The sequence below is a fragment of the Myiozetetes cayanensis genome, unplaced genomic scaffold, assembly GCF_022539395.1.
Source record: "Myiozetetes cayanensis isolate MyiCay16 unplaced genomic scaffold, myiCay2020 scf24, whole genome shotgun sequence".
NCBI lineage: Eukaryota > Metazoa > Chordata > Aves > Passeriformes > Tyrannidae > Myiozetetes > Myiozetetes cayanensis.
The window spans coordinates 9,137,932-9,153,046 of record NW_026087456.1 but is presented as its reverse complement, the minus strand read 5'-3'; the positions used below and the strand labels follow the sequence as shown (position 1 = coordinate 9,153,046).

The following is a 15,115-nucleotide window of genomic DNA, read 5'->3' as shown; positions in this document are numbered from 1 at the left end:
ACTTGGAATTCAAGATTTGCTTTTTCTTTCTTTCCATATGTTCGGTGTTAAACATATGCTATATTTTATATTTAAAAACTAGCAGCAGACTGGAAAAAAAAATTGCCCACACCACAAAAATATGTTTGCTTCATTATCCAAAGCTTCTGGGTTTCTGTAGTTTTTTACCAGGCGGGGAGCAGAACACTTGAGGGCAATCTCAGAATGGGGAGTAAATCAGAGGAGCTATGGAAAGAGGGAACAACATCTGGTTCTTGTTAAGGGCATGGATAAGGCTGGCCAGGGCTGCACATGGCATGGTAGAGGTGGTAATGGAAGTTGTGAACTTTGGAATTAAGGAATCCCACGCACTTAATTTAGGAATGGGCCTTGAATACTTGAGTAATTCTTAAACTGGCCTCTCCTGAAAAGCTAGACTGATGCTAGTGGAAAAGGACCAGCGTGTGGCATGTGTAGGTCCCTCCCCTCCCAGCTGGGGTTACATGGGGTTTGCTCCTCACTGTGGAAGGCTCGGCTGGGGTGGGCACACAGTTGGCACGGCACTGCCAGGGATGCACTGCCCAGCAGAGCCCCACTATAGCAGGACAGGGATCCGTCCTGCGATGCTGAAACGTGAAGGAACGTGCTTCCCACTATTTCATATCCGCCTGGGCTGCGAGAGAGCACTACCGGGAGCAGTGTGCTCGAGGGCATTCCCAGAGCCTGGAGCAGGGCCAGGGGCTGCTCTCAGAATCCCTGGCTGTACTGGGCCAGATCTGTCCTTCCCCAGAGGAGCTTTACCCCCTCACCTGGTGAGCTGAGCTTTGTCAGAGAGCCCTGGCCCGGCTGGCTGGGTGTGTGGGCACAGCAAACCCCACACACTGCTACCGGAAGCCTTACTCCAGGCTGGCTCCCACCTCCTGCCCAAGGAGACGCTCAGCAATGTGAGCAGGAGGAGGGGACAGGAGATCTAAGGGATTATCCCACTTGGTGTGTTCCAAACTTGAGGTGGGAGGTACAGATTGGTTTGACTGGTCACAGGAAAGGAACAGGCCCCACAAAGATCCCAGTGTGAGAGCACAGAAACAGCACGGAATGGTTACCTGGAGGTGAGGTGTGAGAATGCAGTGCTAAATGGTGACTTTGGGAAAGGCAGCAGGGTTTGTCACAGCTATATAAAACCGAATTAGGCGGTTGCCATGGTGATGCCGTGTTTGTTGTACACAGAACTGAGCCATGCGCTGCCCAGGGACCTGCTCCCCCGGCTTTGGGGTTTTTCCATGACTGCTGGATTCACTGTCTGGGACGGGGGAGGCGATGCCCCAGCATCCTCCCGCTAGGTGCGGGTGCTTTAAACTTTATGAAATCACTGGTAATTCAGACCTTGTTTGTGGAATTACATGGTAAATGACCACAGCAACATTCAGGAGTAAAAAGAAATGAGGTGCGCACAATTACCTTCCAAAGCTGCAGTCACACGGACTGAACCTGAATTTAATTGTAACACGGGTAGAACGGTGCCTTTCCTAAATCCTCTCACTGATGGGGATGTCAGCTTTTTGGAGCTGAAACCATAACAGAACCAAAGCCTGAACTGGTAAATTAGAAACTTCTAAACAAAAATTCTCTGGCAAAAATGAATCATGGGTTCAATTATTGTAATTAGTTGCATATTTCCAATTATATTTTCAAAGAGGTGTAGTTAAATGAGTAAAAATAGTTTTGTGAACCGTCCTCAAATGGCTACGTGCATTTCACTGCAGTTAGTGAAGGGCTGATTGAAGCTAAATGATTTCTAAAATTTTTTAATGACCCAAACATGGTGTAAGGGGCCTTGTACCAGCTGTAATAGAATTTAATCCGGCTGCTCTGTCCTTTGTCTATGCCAGGTCTTGCATAGACATAGACATAGATATAAATGGCCCTTTTAAGCCCCGCTTTGCTTGTGTAAAACACCTTTGCACGAACCAGGGGAAGTTTCAGAGTCTGTGAAGAACATCTGGCAAACGAGTATACAAATTCAAGCCCTTTTTTCCTGGGGCTCAGTTCACACAGGAAGGTGCACGGAATACTGCCAGTGTCATGTAACACTCCACTAGAATGTGTGATACGCAAAGATACTGGGAAATACAGTGAGGAGATAAACTGGTAGAATCTAGCCAATCAATCAGAAAAAAAAAAAAAAAATTAAAAATCCAGGAAACCAAAACCCAGCAGGAGCAGCTGAAATGTGATCAGTCTCTGCACTGATTCCAGTCTGAGCAAAGTCTTTCTAAAGTAAAGGCTGCTGCTGCAATGCTGCAGCCCCGCTATCACAGCATTATAAATTAATGCCAGACATGCCAAAAGGCCCCTTAAGTAGAAAATGTCAACATGTAAACATTGAGCAGGAGATTCACAGAAGCACAGACAGTCTCCAGGTCCCCCTGAAACGCTTCCCAACCCGTGAAGCCCTTGGAAAGCCTCAGCCCGCCAGTCCTACCATAGCAGCTTTCCCAGTGGAAGTGCATTCCTCTGCTGACCAGGGGAACTGGTGGGGATGGCCACTCCCCTGCCACGGGTGCCATGGAACAGCGTGTGAAAGACAAGCTTTCACCCTACAGAGGAGCCATGAACTCAGCCAGGGTCTCCCCACAAAGAGCCAGCTTGCACTTCTGCAGAGCTGCAGCCTGTGGACAAGCTGGCTGAGGCAAAAGGAATGGGTAACATGGAAAGGAGAGCAAACAAAAATCCCTCCACTGCTAAAAGGAGGTATTTCCACTTCACTGATGGCAGCACGTGGCATTTTAGGAGTGCTTAGTACAAACCTCTGATTTGTTCAGGGCAGAGCCTGTAATCTGTGTAAGCTTTGCTGTGGGTGGAACACGAGCAGGATGGAGCAGCAGTGCTTCTCCATGGAGTGTTCAGAGACCTGTGGATGTGGCACTTGGGAACACGGGTCAGTGGTGGCCCTGGCAGTGCTGGAGGAGCAGCTGGCCTGATGGTCTTAGAGGTTTTCCAACCTGATTGCATCAAAAACTCACTGCTGCAATGTGTCATCCCCCAGCATGTTCAACTGAAGTAAGGACTGTAGAAGCCAGGTGTGGAATGACACCAAGAAACACTATAAGGACAGTATTTCTGTGAACAACTGAGGTTCCTGTGCCACAGCACTGTCCTCCCTGTGTCACCCGTCCTCCCCTGTGGTACCTCTTTGGGAAGACATTCTCACCACAGCCTCACTACTACAAGTACAGAGCAGAATAAAGTGTTTCTGCTCTTCATCTTTTTCTTTCTCCTTCCCCCAGACAAGTGATTTGGCTGTACCTAATTAAAACGAAGAAAAAAGTGGCATAGGCTTAATTAAGATTTTAATTCAGTTAGAGCCTACAGGAATAAATCACTGCAGACTTGGTAGTGACAATCAGAAAATACAGTACCTGGCTCCTCCTCTGTCACAGGGATGGTAACAAATGATGGGGAATCCTGAGGAAGAGACAGGGATGCAAGAGCTTAAAGGTGCAGGTGTGTGTCTAACCCCAGGGAACTCTGTTGTTTGCACCTGCACAGTCTGGATCAAAGTGCAACCAAACTGGCTTTCCCAAATACAGTTGCTGACTGGTGCCCACAAGAACCAGAAGAACTGTTGGATTTTTTGGTGGGATTGGGACATGGACCCGTTCTTGGGAAATGTGGGCAAGAAATTGGGAAAAATGTGAAACACTGGGTTTTCCTAAGCAAAATAATGTCTTTTCTTAGCATTTAGTACTGGTGGTGAGCACAAGAATGAAATGCAGACTCCTCTCAGCTGATGGCCTGACCATGGCAGGCAGGGCAAAAATGGACAGAAATGAGGCCCAGGCAACCTCTCCTAAATCCATGCAGAAATCCTGGGTTTATTGTGTTTACAGAATAAACCTAATTAAGATCCCCTGAAGTAGGCAAAGGTCCTTTTAAGTAGCACCTCAACTTGTACAAATTACATGCATTTTTAAACTAAAAAACTTCAGTAATTTTAGTAGTTCTATGATACTACAGTGTTTAGAAAAAAGGGGGGAGGAGGGAGAATGTACCGTCACTCCTTGGCTAGTAAGTTCTCTGCAACAAGTCCTACTCAGACTTCTAGCATAAGTTTTCAATTCCAAGTGCAGAATTCCTTCAGATTCCTTCAGCGGAATCACCACAGCATTAAAAAGAAGGACTACTTAACGTTAAGGGCCACTTCTTGCTTATTCAGGGTGCTTAATAAATTGAGCAAGATTAACTACTATACTGCTGCCATAGAAAACAACTCTATTACCTGAGCATTACATAAAATGTTGCAGTAGGAGAAAAAAATCTGAATTTCACAATACTGTATTTCAAGGATTATAAAGAAGGGGAATACAAATATGTGTGTGGTGTGTATATGTCTCTGTGTGTATATATATATACACACACATATATATATACGTATATATATATACACACACACATATATATACATATATATATATATACACATATATATACCTAAACACAGGCAAAATGATTCTCACACTCGCCCATCTCGCTCAACATCTGGTCCCCACCTAAGGGCAAAGTTAAAGTACTTGGGTCAGGGAACTAAAGGGCAGGTTTGAACTTAGGAGAATCCCATCAAAGGCAGGCAGTGGGCAGCGTGAGAAGGCAGTGCACAGGACCGCTGGCACAAGACACTGGGAGTTTGATTTCAATAGCTGTTCAGCTCTTGAATGCTTTAAGCACATCGCCTGGTGCTGGCAGGATCTCCCGCATCTCCAGTTCTGCCCTGTGGCTGGTGGGGACAGGGATGGGGACAGGGACCTGCTGGGACCCACCTCTGAGCACTCGGCATGTTCAGGGCCCTTCTCCTCTCCCTAAAGGCAAGTGTGGGTTTGTGCCTGCACAGAAATAGACACACACTCAGCCTTAACTCTCCAGCTTTTTCCTCTCTGAATTGCCTCAGTCATTCAGCGAGCATGTCACTTGGCAGTTCTGGTGGTCCTGCTGTCCCTTATGTGGGCTGTGTGCCTTTGGCTCCAGAGCCCCTCCCAGGTGCTCCCTGTCCCCAGCAGGGTTACGCACCAGTGCTGGCCACTCGTCACTCTTGGCGACGGGCAGACAGACTGTGTTCAGCCTTCCCAGCTTCTAAAACTGTGCCTTAGGTGAGGCAGAGAGTGGCTCTGCCATCCTGCCCACACCTGGAGACGTGGCAGCAAGAGCTGTGCTAACGCTGTGCCTGTGCGGGACGGCCCTAGCACTTACTGAGAGGCCGTGAGGGTTTGAATAAGTCCTGACAAGGCTGAGAACAGTGGAAATAGGTTGTAGGATGCTGAACAGGCACAGGACAAATGTAATTCAGTTTTCCTGTCTGGGAATTGGGCTCCTCGCTTGGCTGTCCTCAGCTCAGGTTTTACAGTACAGGTTGGAAACTCTTGGCAGAGGTAAACAGAAACAAAGCCGATGATGGCCCCTCACCTGTGCAGGATAAATGGAAAAGGCTAAAGCTGCATCCCCACTTCCTAGCCTCACCCCACAGGTCACACACTACTACTCACATGTGGTTCCTGCCCGTGGGAATCGTGTCACACCAAGCAGTGGCTAGAGAGTCCAGCCCCACCTGGATCATGGCATTGACAACACTCCCAGACCAGACATTTTCATACAGAATATGCTGTCTCTGTAACACTGACAGTGTTATTTTAAACTGCATTTTCCTTTGGAATCAGCCTTGCTGCAGTTACAACCACACAGTCAGCTGAACCACGGATCCCACTTGGCTGGGTGTTCCCCTCTTTGCCTTGCTGAAAGAAGCCACAGCAGAAAGGGAAAGAAATAACACATCTGTGCTGTGGCCTGTCTCCTCTCATTCACAGCTGGATGAGGGTCCCACACCCATGCTCTGTCCTGTCCCCTCCATCACTGTCACTCCCCTGGGCAGGAGAACCAGCCCAAGCACAGGCTGTGCCTGGGCAGACCGTGGCAGACTCCTGAACACCTTGAACACCTTCCCCTCCCACGGGGCACTTCCAGAGGTGCCATCCTGGCACCTCGCTGGGCCGGTACAGACCCCAGGCAGCTCCCAAGGCCGTGTGGCCATTGTAGCTAAGTGTGCAATTGCATTTTCAACATAATTAGGTGCCTAATTGTGCGCCTGGGCCTGGCTGCTGTATTTGCATGTGTACCTAATGATGATTTATCGAGGAGCTCTCTGGCCGCAACGCCTCACTCTCCAGCCTGGCAGGGACATCCATAGAGTGAGAAGTGAGCCTGGGTGCTGGGTTTTCCCTAGCTTTTATTTTAAACCCAACTCCTGTTTATATTGGAGTTTTTAAATCATTGAAGCTGCCTGAGCAATGCGAGAACTCCAACCAGCAGTGTCACAGGGAGACAAGTGCAGTGCTGCACTAACAGCTGGGAAAAATGAGAAATTCCAGGGGAAAGGCCGGGCCCAGGTCAATAAATGGAATTGCCATGCCAGGCTTCCTAACAGTGCTGATGTCAGACTTCTCCAGTGGTGTGATGCGAGGCAGTAAGAACCTGCACCGGCCATCACCAAGGTCAAAAGGGATCCTCTTTCAAGACAGATAAAATCTCGGTGTCCTCTCTCAGCTCCTTTTAGCTCAGAACTGGCTGAACTCCGACACTGGGGTTCTCAGGGCCAGCTCAGCTGCGTGGCCACACAGATGGATGCTTAATAGACACAGCACTGTGAAAATGTCTATTATTTCCCTTCAGTGAAACACTTTTTAACTACAGCATCCAATCACTCTTTACAGCGTATGGTGTCAAAAACACTTACTGCACAAGCAGAGATCTGTGTTTCTTTTGCCACAGACAATAAATCTTTAGTGTCTTCTCTTGCCACGCATCACTCCACTTGCTCTCAGGAGGCACCATACGTCTCTCTTTCCCTCTACCTCTTCTAGCAAGGTCACTTTCCAGTGATGAAACAACTTTTCCAGGAGGTACAGTGTTCAATAATTAATACCTACTGATAATAGCTTCCCAGAGCAGCGCTTTAAAGCTCTAATGCTCGTCACAGACTTAGAGCAGGAAGAACCCTTAAAATAGATCTGCGTAGCATGTCCGAAAATATCAGCCTCAGGAACTGCGGGTGCATATGGCTGAACATACATGGGTGCAGACAGACCTGAGCCCTGGTGCCTAAGGAAGCCCAGCCCTCCCTCCCTCACCAGCCAGTGTCACTGCACCGCAAGTGTGAGCAGGTCAGGTCACCCTCACATGTGTGTGTGGTGTCATCTCCTGCTGCTTCCACCCCTGCACATGCGGGTTCTGCAGGAACAGGGTCCCCAGCGTGAGGGTGTTTGGGAAGGTGCCCGACTGCAGGCTCTGAGGGCACTCAGGCCATGAGCCACAGGGAGGGGTACAGGCCCTGGTTCAGGAGTGGCAGTGACCCAGAGCATGTTCCCTCCTACCAACCATCCCATTACCACCAAAGTGGCCTTTCAGGCCACCTCCAGTGACAGCATCATTTGACAGAAGCACAGACAATACTGTACCTGAGCATGCAATGTAAACACCAGGTTATCAGTAATTTCAGTGTTTCTCCTGGCTCATGGATGCTGTCACCATCTTGTCTCCAAGGAGGCCTGGAGGCATGTGGCTTAGCTCTAAGGCAGTAGGTGAAGCAGTCACTAATAAAACTAATACTCAGGGCCATCTCAGGAACAATGCCCTCCATGCCATGAGTTTCTAACTTAAGAAGTGCATGCCATAGATAAATACATGTGGGTCATTCTGGGCTGGTGTAAGATCTGACACAGCTTGACCTTTGTCTGTGCGTAAGGTGAAATCTCTCTGCCTTAAGCTCCAGGACAAATGAGAATGTAATGACGGGAGCAAAACCATTTTATGTTGCATTTCTTTTGCATCAAATGCCCTTGTCTCTGATACTTGAGTCTAACTCTCCAGTTTTCATCCCGTAAAAATGCAATATGAACCCCTGGATCAGTGGTTGGCTGTTCCCAGCTGGTGTTCAGGGCTCACCAGGGGCATCTCTCCTTTGTTTCATTCCTTGGGGCTCACAGCATCTCTGCCCATGTGCCCCAGTCCCCCCGTGCCTCAGGAGAGCCCCACTGCTCTGCCAAGAGGACACGCTGCATTTAGGGATGTTTGGCCGTGGCCCAGTGGGAAGGCATGTCCTCCCTGCTGCTGAAGGCATACAGGACACCGATTTTCTCCTGACTTCTTTGAACCAAAGCCTAATATTACTTTTCTTTCCCTAAGCAGAGCATTTACAGGTTTATAAATCAGGAAGGACTAACATCAAACACACCCTGAGTGTGCCTCAAAGCATTCACAGAGTGCCATCTGGGCATGTGGCTTGCTTGGAAGGAAAGGGCTTTAATTACAATCAGCATAGGAGATACATATTTATGGAAAGAGGAAAAATTCTTTCAGTTTACCTTCTTTTGGACTACTGAAATATATTAAGAGTCAGTTTCAGGAAGACCTTTACTTGTGACCCAAACCACTCACAACCTTTAAAAATCCAGACACGGGATTTCCCTTGCAGTGTGCACCACAGCTGTAATATTTGTCCAGCACTGAGAAATGGGCTTTCCTTTGGTAAAATAGGTTATACTTGGCAGGAATTTAACATCACCTGGTATAAAGTACTGATCCAAGCTCCGTGGCTCTGCACTGGTTATGGATTTGGCTCTGACCGGGAGCAATGCGGAGCAGATACACTTGGGCCTGCTCCCTCCAGGGTTAGGTCTGCAGAGAGCAGCCCAAAACTTTATGGGGAAAGATGGATGGGAAGGCATATTATGATTCTGGAGGGAAAAAGGGAGGATAAACCACACTTCAGCTTAGCAGCTCTTGCAGCTTTTAAATGCCTGTACACCAAAAAGCAGCTGCCAGGAGCAGAAAGGAAAAATGTGTGGGTTTTCCTCATGTGTGGCTGTTGCACTCTGCTCACCAAAATGGAAGGGATGCAGATCCCCAAGAGCAGGTCCTCAGGCTCTGCTCAAAATGTTCAACCCTAAATAATCAACTTTCTTCTGGATCATACTCTGCTTCCTAAAGGTACCTGCCCATCATTTTACAGCCTTTCCAGATTTTGGCAGGTTTTATGTTCAACTACAACAAAATAAAATATCATCCATCTCCTCGGGCACAGAAAGATACAAAACATCCTATGAGCTCCTGTGTGCTTTGCACCTGCACTTAACCTCTGCTCAGACAGTCATAGTTTGCATTCAGCAAGGAAACTCATTTTTCACACCAGTGAAGAATTTCTGTTGTTTCAGTGGAAAAATGGGATAATGAGCTCCAAGAAAATCTAATCCTTTTTCATTGGATCAAACTGATGTAAGCTGCAGGGTTTGGCTTGCTGGACTAAGCAATAAAACCAAAACAAGACTGTGGGAGAGAAGTGCAGACAGAAATGTTTATGAGAAATAATTGTTATCTAAGAAAGAGCACTCCTGAGCCTCAGAGCACCAGCAGTGCCATGGTGGGGAAGCGCTGTCCGAGGAGGGCTTTGTCACCCATCCAGAGGCTTGTGTTCCCATCCCAAGGGTCGTGTCCCCCATCCGAGCCTGCAGGTCAGGGACACTGCTCCTCCTGTCCCACTCACCTGTCGGCTGCGGCTGGAGCCTGGCAGGGAGCTGAGCCCACTGGAACTGATCTCATGTAGCATTTGCCCACCAGTCACCACCAGTTACATTTTGGAGAGACTAGGCGGGGACAGACCCGAGTGCACCCACACTCTCACTGACAGCAGCACTAGGAACTCAATCACTGCTAATTCCATTAACTTCCTTGGAACCTGTGTTTAAATTACAGGAGGCTGTGGCGGAACCACACACAAAAAAAGCTCAGTGATCAAGAAATGTTCTGGCTGAGGAAAACTCAGCCAGTTTAAAATGTCAACAACTGAAATGTTCAGGGCTTTTGGTTAAGGCTTTATGGATCTATAGTTCAGAATGGACTTAGACATGCAAAAACTGATTTCAGAACGAAAATAACTTTGAATTACAGGACTACAGTAAAAAAGATCAGAAGCAATAAATATAATTTTTTTGGGGCACTCTTCTTTCTCATCCCACTGTCTGCCCGTACTGGGTAGCTGCCACATCCAGCAGCATGCGTGCTGTAGTCCTTCCCAGCTTTTGAAGAGCTGTAAGGGAACAGCTCTTGTGGCTAATGTATTAAAGCTGACAAGAAAATGTGCATGCACAAAAAGACTAACGTGCAACTGCTTTCAGGCTCCTGAGCCCCCGTTTGGGACGGGGAGGGTCTGAGTGGGCACATCTGAGCGCATCCTCTGAACTCCAGTACTCGCAGCACAGGTATGTAACAACTCACTCTGAGTGAGTCAGTGAGCTCGGGGCTGCCACAACTCTGGCAGGTGACACCACACCTGCTGGGTGATACAGAAACTCTTGCTTTCTAAAAACAGTATTTCCAAGGTGTTTTCACATGCCTTTGCTGTTGGTTAGAGGAGCAGAGCCTGGTGAAGTCGCAGGAAAACCAGCCTTGTTCCATTCACCTCATTCTGTCACTGTCTCCCATCCTAGAGCCCCTCTGGCTCTGGTCACTTATTTCCATCATCACCTGTCCCTGTTTTATCAAGTGTTTGTACTGATCTCCCCCAAATGGCCGAAAAACCACAGTTTGAACCTTTCAAAACAACCCAGGTCACTGTGTGGAAGCGCTGGGACCTCTCACTTAAATCTGCAAACCCAAGATTACCATTTGAATGCTAATCTGGATAAATGGCACATAGAATTGGTCTGGATTAATATACATATCAACATAAACAGAGGTATATGTGTTCATTGTGTGGGACCGTAACCTCTGTGTGAGGTGGTTTTTCATTTTCACTGCATTTTGCTGAGGAGTGTGTGAATGCAAACACTTCCTCGGCTCTCTGTGTGAGTGTATCCGTGTGAGCAGTTCCCCATACAGCGATGTATGTATGTGTAAATTGTGTGAATGTAAATATAGATAGGCCATATGTCCCAAAAGTCCCAAAAGAGCATCTCATGTTGATATGTAGACAGTGTGTTAAGGACCTTCCTAATTAATAACCCAGATTAAAAACCTCTTGGCAATCAGTTAAGATTAATGACAGAAGTCATTCTGTCTCCCCCTCCACCCGCGTCTCAGGCTGTGAAAACCCCGGGTCAGGAAACTTTAATCCTGTTATCTGTTGCCTTCTTCGTCTGCAAAGCCTGGAGATTAGCTCAGCAACCACTCCCGAATCCCGGCCAGCCGCTCGGACAGCTGCCCTGCCTTGGCAGTTCATGGGGAGGAATAATCTGGGTAGGGGCACAGGCCTGGTGTATCAGTCTCTCCTGCAGCCCACTCCACAAAAAGGGTGTTATGAGGAATTAAGACATAAAATGTTTGTTCCAAGTGAATCCTGCACAGGGAAACACACAGTGATTACCAGCCCCTGCACTGCCCGTGGAAAGGTTTCCTTTAGCTCAGCCTGGGGGGCTGCACTGCCCGTGCAGTGGCAGGAAGGTGTGTGAGAGCTGTGGCATGTCCATGCTCCAGCCAGCACTGATGTTCCTTTCTCCACAGGCACCACCCTATGCTGCCATGGCCTCAGAACTGACCAGCAGCTTTGTCTGTTCCTCCTCTCGCTCCCATCAGTGTTCACAGAGGGATGAGTCCCGAAGGCTCCTTTAAAGAGAGCAGCAGACTCAACTGCACCAAGAGAGGCAGTGCCGAGAGCAGCAGTGCCAAGAGCAGCTGCCTACATAGTTTGGAAAATATACCTGTTTCTCCTGACACCAGCACAACATCCTCTCTTCAGCAGGATGATCCCTCCCCCTTCCACTGACTGACAGCAAACTTCTCAACTTCTAAGAGAGCCACTCCTGCTGGGATGGGCACCTCTGGGGCCACCAGGCCGGACCCTCCCGAGGGCAGCCTCAGCCCAGGTCACAGGGTGAGGCCATGATTCCACTGACCAGGGGCATCTCTCCGGAGGAAGCACTGCTATCCACATAGCTCAGATGCAAGCTTCTTTTGGCCCTTCAGCACAAAAGAACTCCAGTAAGTTCATGATTGATAACTGTGTTAATCTCTTGCCTGTCACTCACTGTTTTAACTAAAGGGGCAGGTGTGTCTTCCCCAAAATAGGCCTTTTTCCCTTAAGGGAAGCCACAGGAGAAATATTTTCTGGAATTCAGTGCAGTGCTTCACTCAGCAGGATGCATCACTTTGTGCTGGGGACCAGTCCTGAACTCTGGCTGAACAGGGCCGACTGAAAGTAATACTCTTACAGGTACTTTCCTCTCTAACTGTGAACTGAAGAATTTTAACAGTAATACAGGTCATACTATTACACTGTTCTGGAAGTATAAGAGACATTTTTGTGCCGTTTTAGCTCTCCAGTCTATACAAACAAATTCCCACTTAACCAATGGCAGGGGCAATATTTTAGCAGGAAACATTTAAGGAAAAGTGGTGCTCCAGCTTCCTTCTCATACTTAGCTTTGCATCTCCTTGCAATTGCAGCAGTTCAGAAGATCCAATCGACTTGGCTAAGTGCTACTGAAGTTTCTTTTTTAAAACCCTCAGTTGACAATTTCTTGAGCATAATTTCCCCTTTTTGCTGAATACACAACACCAAACTACCACTGAACAAGAAGTGAACTGATTCTTCCACTGTAACATCAGTTACTGTTGGGGCACTTGGATTTTCAGTCTGGGAAGTGTACAATACCTGTTAGCAGCCACAGTTATCTTTCTCTGAGATTACCTGATATGAACATACTAAGTTCACTTGTTATTTCTCTGTGCATTTCACCATTTTGCAGTGATTAAAAAGGAAACCAGAGGAGGAAATGCAGAAGAACCACAAAGGGACCGATGACGTGGCCCCACCTCAGAGGACTTAGCACTGTCAATGCGTCTCACACTGTCTCACACTGCAGGTTGTGCTGCTGGCAGTTACCATGCAGAATATAATGCTTTGTGTAATGCATAGGTGCTCAAAAAGTAACAGTTTAAATAGACGTTTGTGTTAACTCTGTACCCATTAATAGCAAAGAACCTTTAAAGTATGTAAGTACTAATAGGCTTAAAACTAAAAACAAGTACAAGTGGTTTCCTTTTCAATAGGCTGTTTTGTACATGAAAGTACCAGCTGAAAGCATTCCACACTTCTACTCTATTCTGATTCTTTTAGAATGAGCTACAATCTTTTTACCAGTTGCACCTATTTGCACCCTGAAAGGGCAAAATCTTCACTACAACTGCCACGGGCTATTTGTGAACTTAAAAAGACATTCATGTGCATAAATGCACACAGGATCAGAGTCTCAGCCACCATCATATTGCAACAAGCTCGAAGAATACAAAAGCCTGATCATCTTTTGTGCTAAACTATCAGTTGGAAAATAAACACACGGACTTAGAGGAAAGACCAGAACCCTGGGGCTGATGCTGTGACTCCGTGCGAGGCTGTGTTCCCAGGCAGCCCTAGACTCCTGGGAAGAGGGGTTCAGTACAGACCCTTAGACACCGAACTGGTTTATGACAGTACCCCAGACTGCTGTGCTTAGTCTTCTTTGCCCCTTCAATAAAAAAAAGGAAGAAAGTCTACCTAGTAGCATGGACGCAGGGTAATGCATCATTTATAAATTACCTAGTTAGTGCAGAAAACAACACATGGCTCTGCAGCCGAAATCTCCTGCTGCGGACTCACTCCGTTTGATGGGAGCCCTTCAAAAGCATTGGTGGCTTAATGGAGGCGGTTTGAGGGGACCTCGCTCCTTACCTGCTGTCCCTGTGCTTCTCCGGGAGCTCGGCGGCAGCTGCCGCGGCGTGCAGCTGTCTCTGAAGTGGCTGTGTGTCCTCAGCCCCCAGCACAGGCAGCCTGCCTTGGATCTGTGTTTGTGCCTGAGGCGAGCTGGGGAGCGCAGCTGTGTCCACCCCGCGCTACCTTTGGTGTTGCGGCCCCTGGGCCCCACGCCGCCCCGACCTGCCCCACGCGCTCCTGCAGCTGCTGCTGCCCGCGCTCCAACGGCGCCGGGCCCGCCACAGCTGTGCCCACAGCCTGCCCGCTAACACCTGTGCCGTGCCTGCTTCAAACAGCCGTGGCTCGCAGGACTTCAGCCACCGTCAGAGCCTCCCAGAGCAGCCCGTGCTCTTGGCCACCCTCGGCACCGCCGGGCATGTGGCACCTATGGGACAGGACAGGGAGGCAGGAACAGCTTGCTCTGCTTTGATACTTCATGCCTAAATTTCAACTGCTTGATCAAGGATTCAAATTCAGCAGTGAATTCTTCTACAAATGGAATTACTGAGTTCTTAAACAGTAAAAGAAGGGACATTAAATTGAACAACTCCATAGCTGCTGTTTCCAAGGTAAGTGTTGCTTGTCTCACCGAGCACACGTGCACTGACACAAACCCAGGGGTGCACCATGGCATCCCTACCCAGCACCTTAGGAACAAGGAAAAATATGTCCTTTTTTCCCCCAAGATCCTAAACAAGAGAAATGACACTCTTGCAGTGCCACGGGTCACACCCAACCCACCATTTGGCTAGGTACAAATCCCACTCCCTTTTCCAAGAGCTATCTCTCTGTTTTCCACAAACCAAGGTGCTAGCTAGTGTTCCTCCTGTCAGGCCCAGAGAAGTCAGGTGTCTGACTGCACAGTGGCTCAGCAAAGCCTTCTCCAAAGGCAATCCTTACAGTCATTCCCTGTCTTTAGGGGCAGAAATCCCCAAAACAGGGCCTGACTGACACTGTTTTAGCCTTTTCAGGCACCACGTCTGCTATGTTCCTGTTTACCTTGAATTTACCTGTTAAACTGTATTGTGCCAGGTATTTGGTGTGTAGATTAGCTGCTGTTAATGCTGCTCCATGTCACATGCATCCTTCATGCAAACAGTACATAACTGGCCAAGGTAAGGATGCTAACACTTGGCCATTCTGCTGCTTTCACCACTTGTCTTAATTATTTCTCACCTTCTCTTCCTTTTCAACAGCACCAAACTTCATACCAGGAAAATAATCAAAATTCTCATTACCTCCCATTCTACCACAGGTAACTCCTCCCCCTTAATCCCTCATTCTTTTATGTCACCTTTATGTTGTATGTTGCATAAACAAGGTTCCTGCACACTTGTGCTCTGTGGTATGTGTGATTGTGATCTCTTG

The 15,115-nt window shown here is 47.9% G+C and overlaps 1 protein-coding gene and 1 long non-coding RNA gene across 8 annotated transcripts in view; one reads left to right on the top strand and one right to left on the bottom strand.

Annotated features, from left to right (window-relative positions):
- ANTXR2 (ANTXR cell adhesion molecule 2) overlaps positions 1 to 15,115 on the bottom strand; it is a 78,901-nt gene that overhangs the window by 11,223 nt on the left and 52,563 nt on the right. The gene's annotated exons all lie outside the window — the stretch shown is intronic.
- The window catches only part of LOC126642761 (uncharacterized), a 222,699-nt gene that overhangs the window by 194,223 nt on the left and 13,361 nt on the right, over positions 1 to 15,115 (top strand). For all 6 annotated transcript variants that reach the window (XR_007629535.1, XR_007629530.1, XR_007629529.1 and 3 more), the window contains 3 exons: positions 10,197 to 10,280; positions 11,521 to 14,316; positions 14,944 to 15,002. This is a non-coding gene — a long non-coding RNA (uncharacterized LOC126642761). The remainder of the gene's footprint in view (positions 1 to 10,196; positions 10,281 to 11,520; positions 14,317 to 14,943; positions 15,003 to 15,115) is intronic.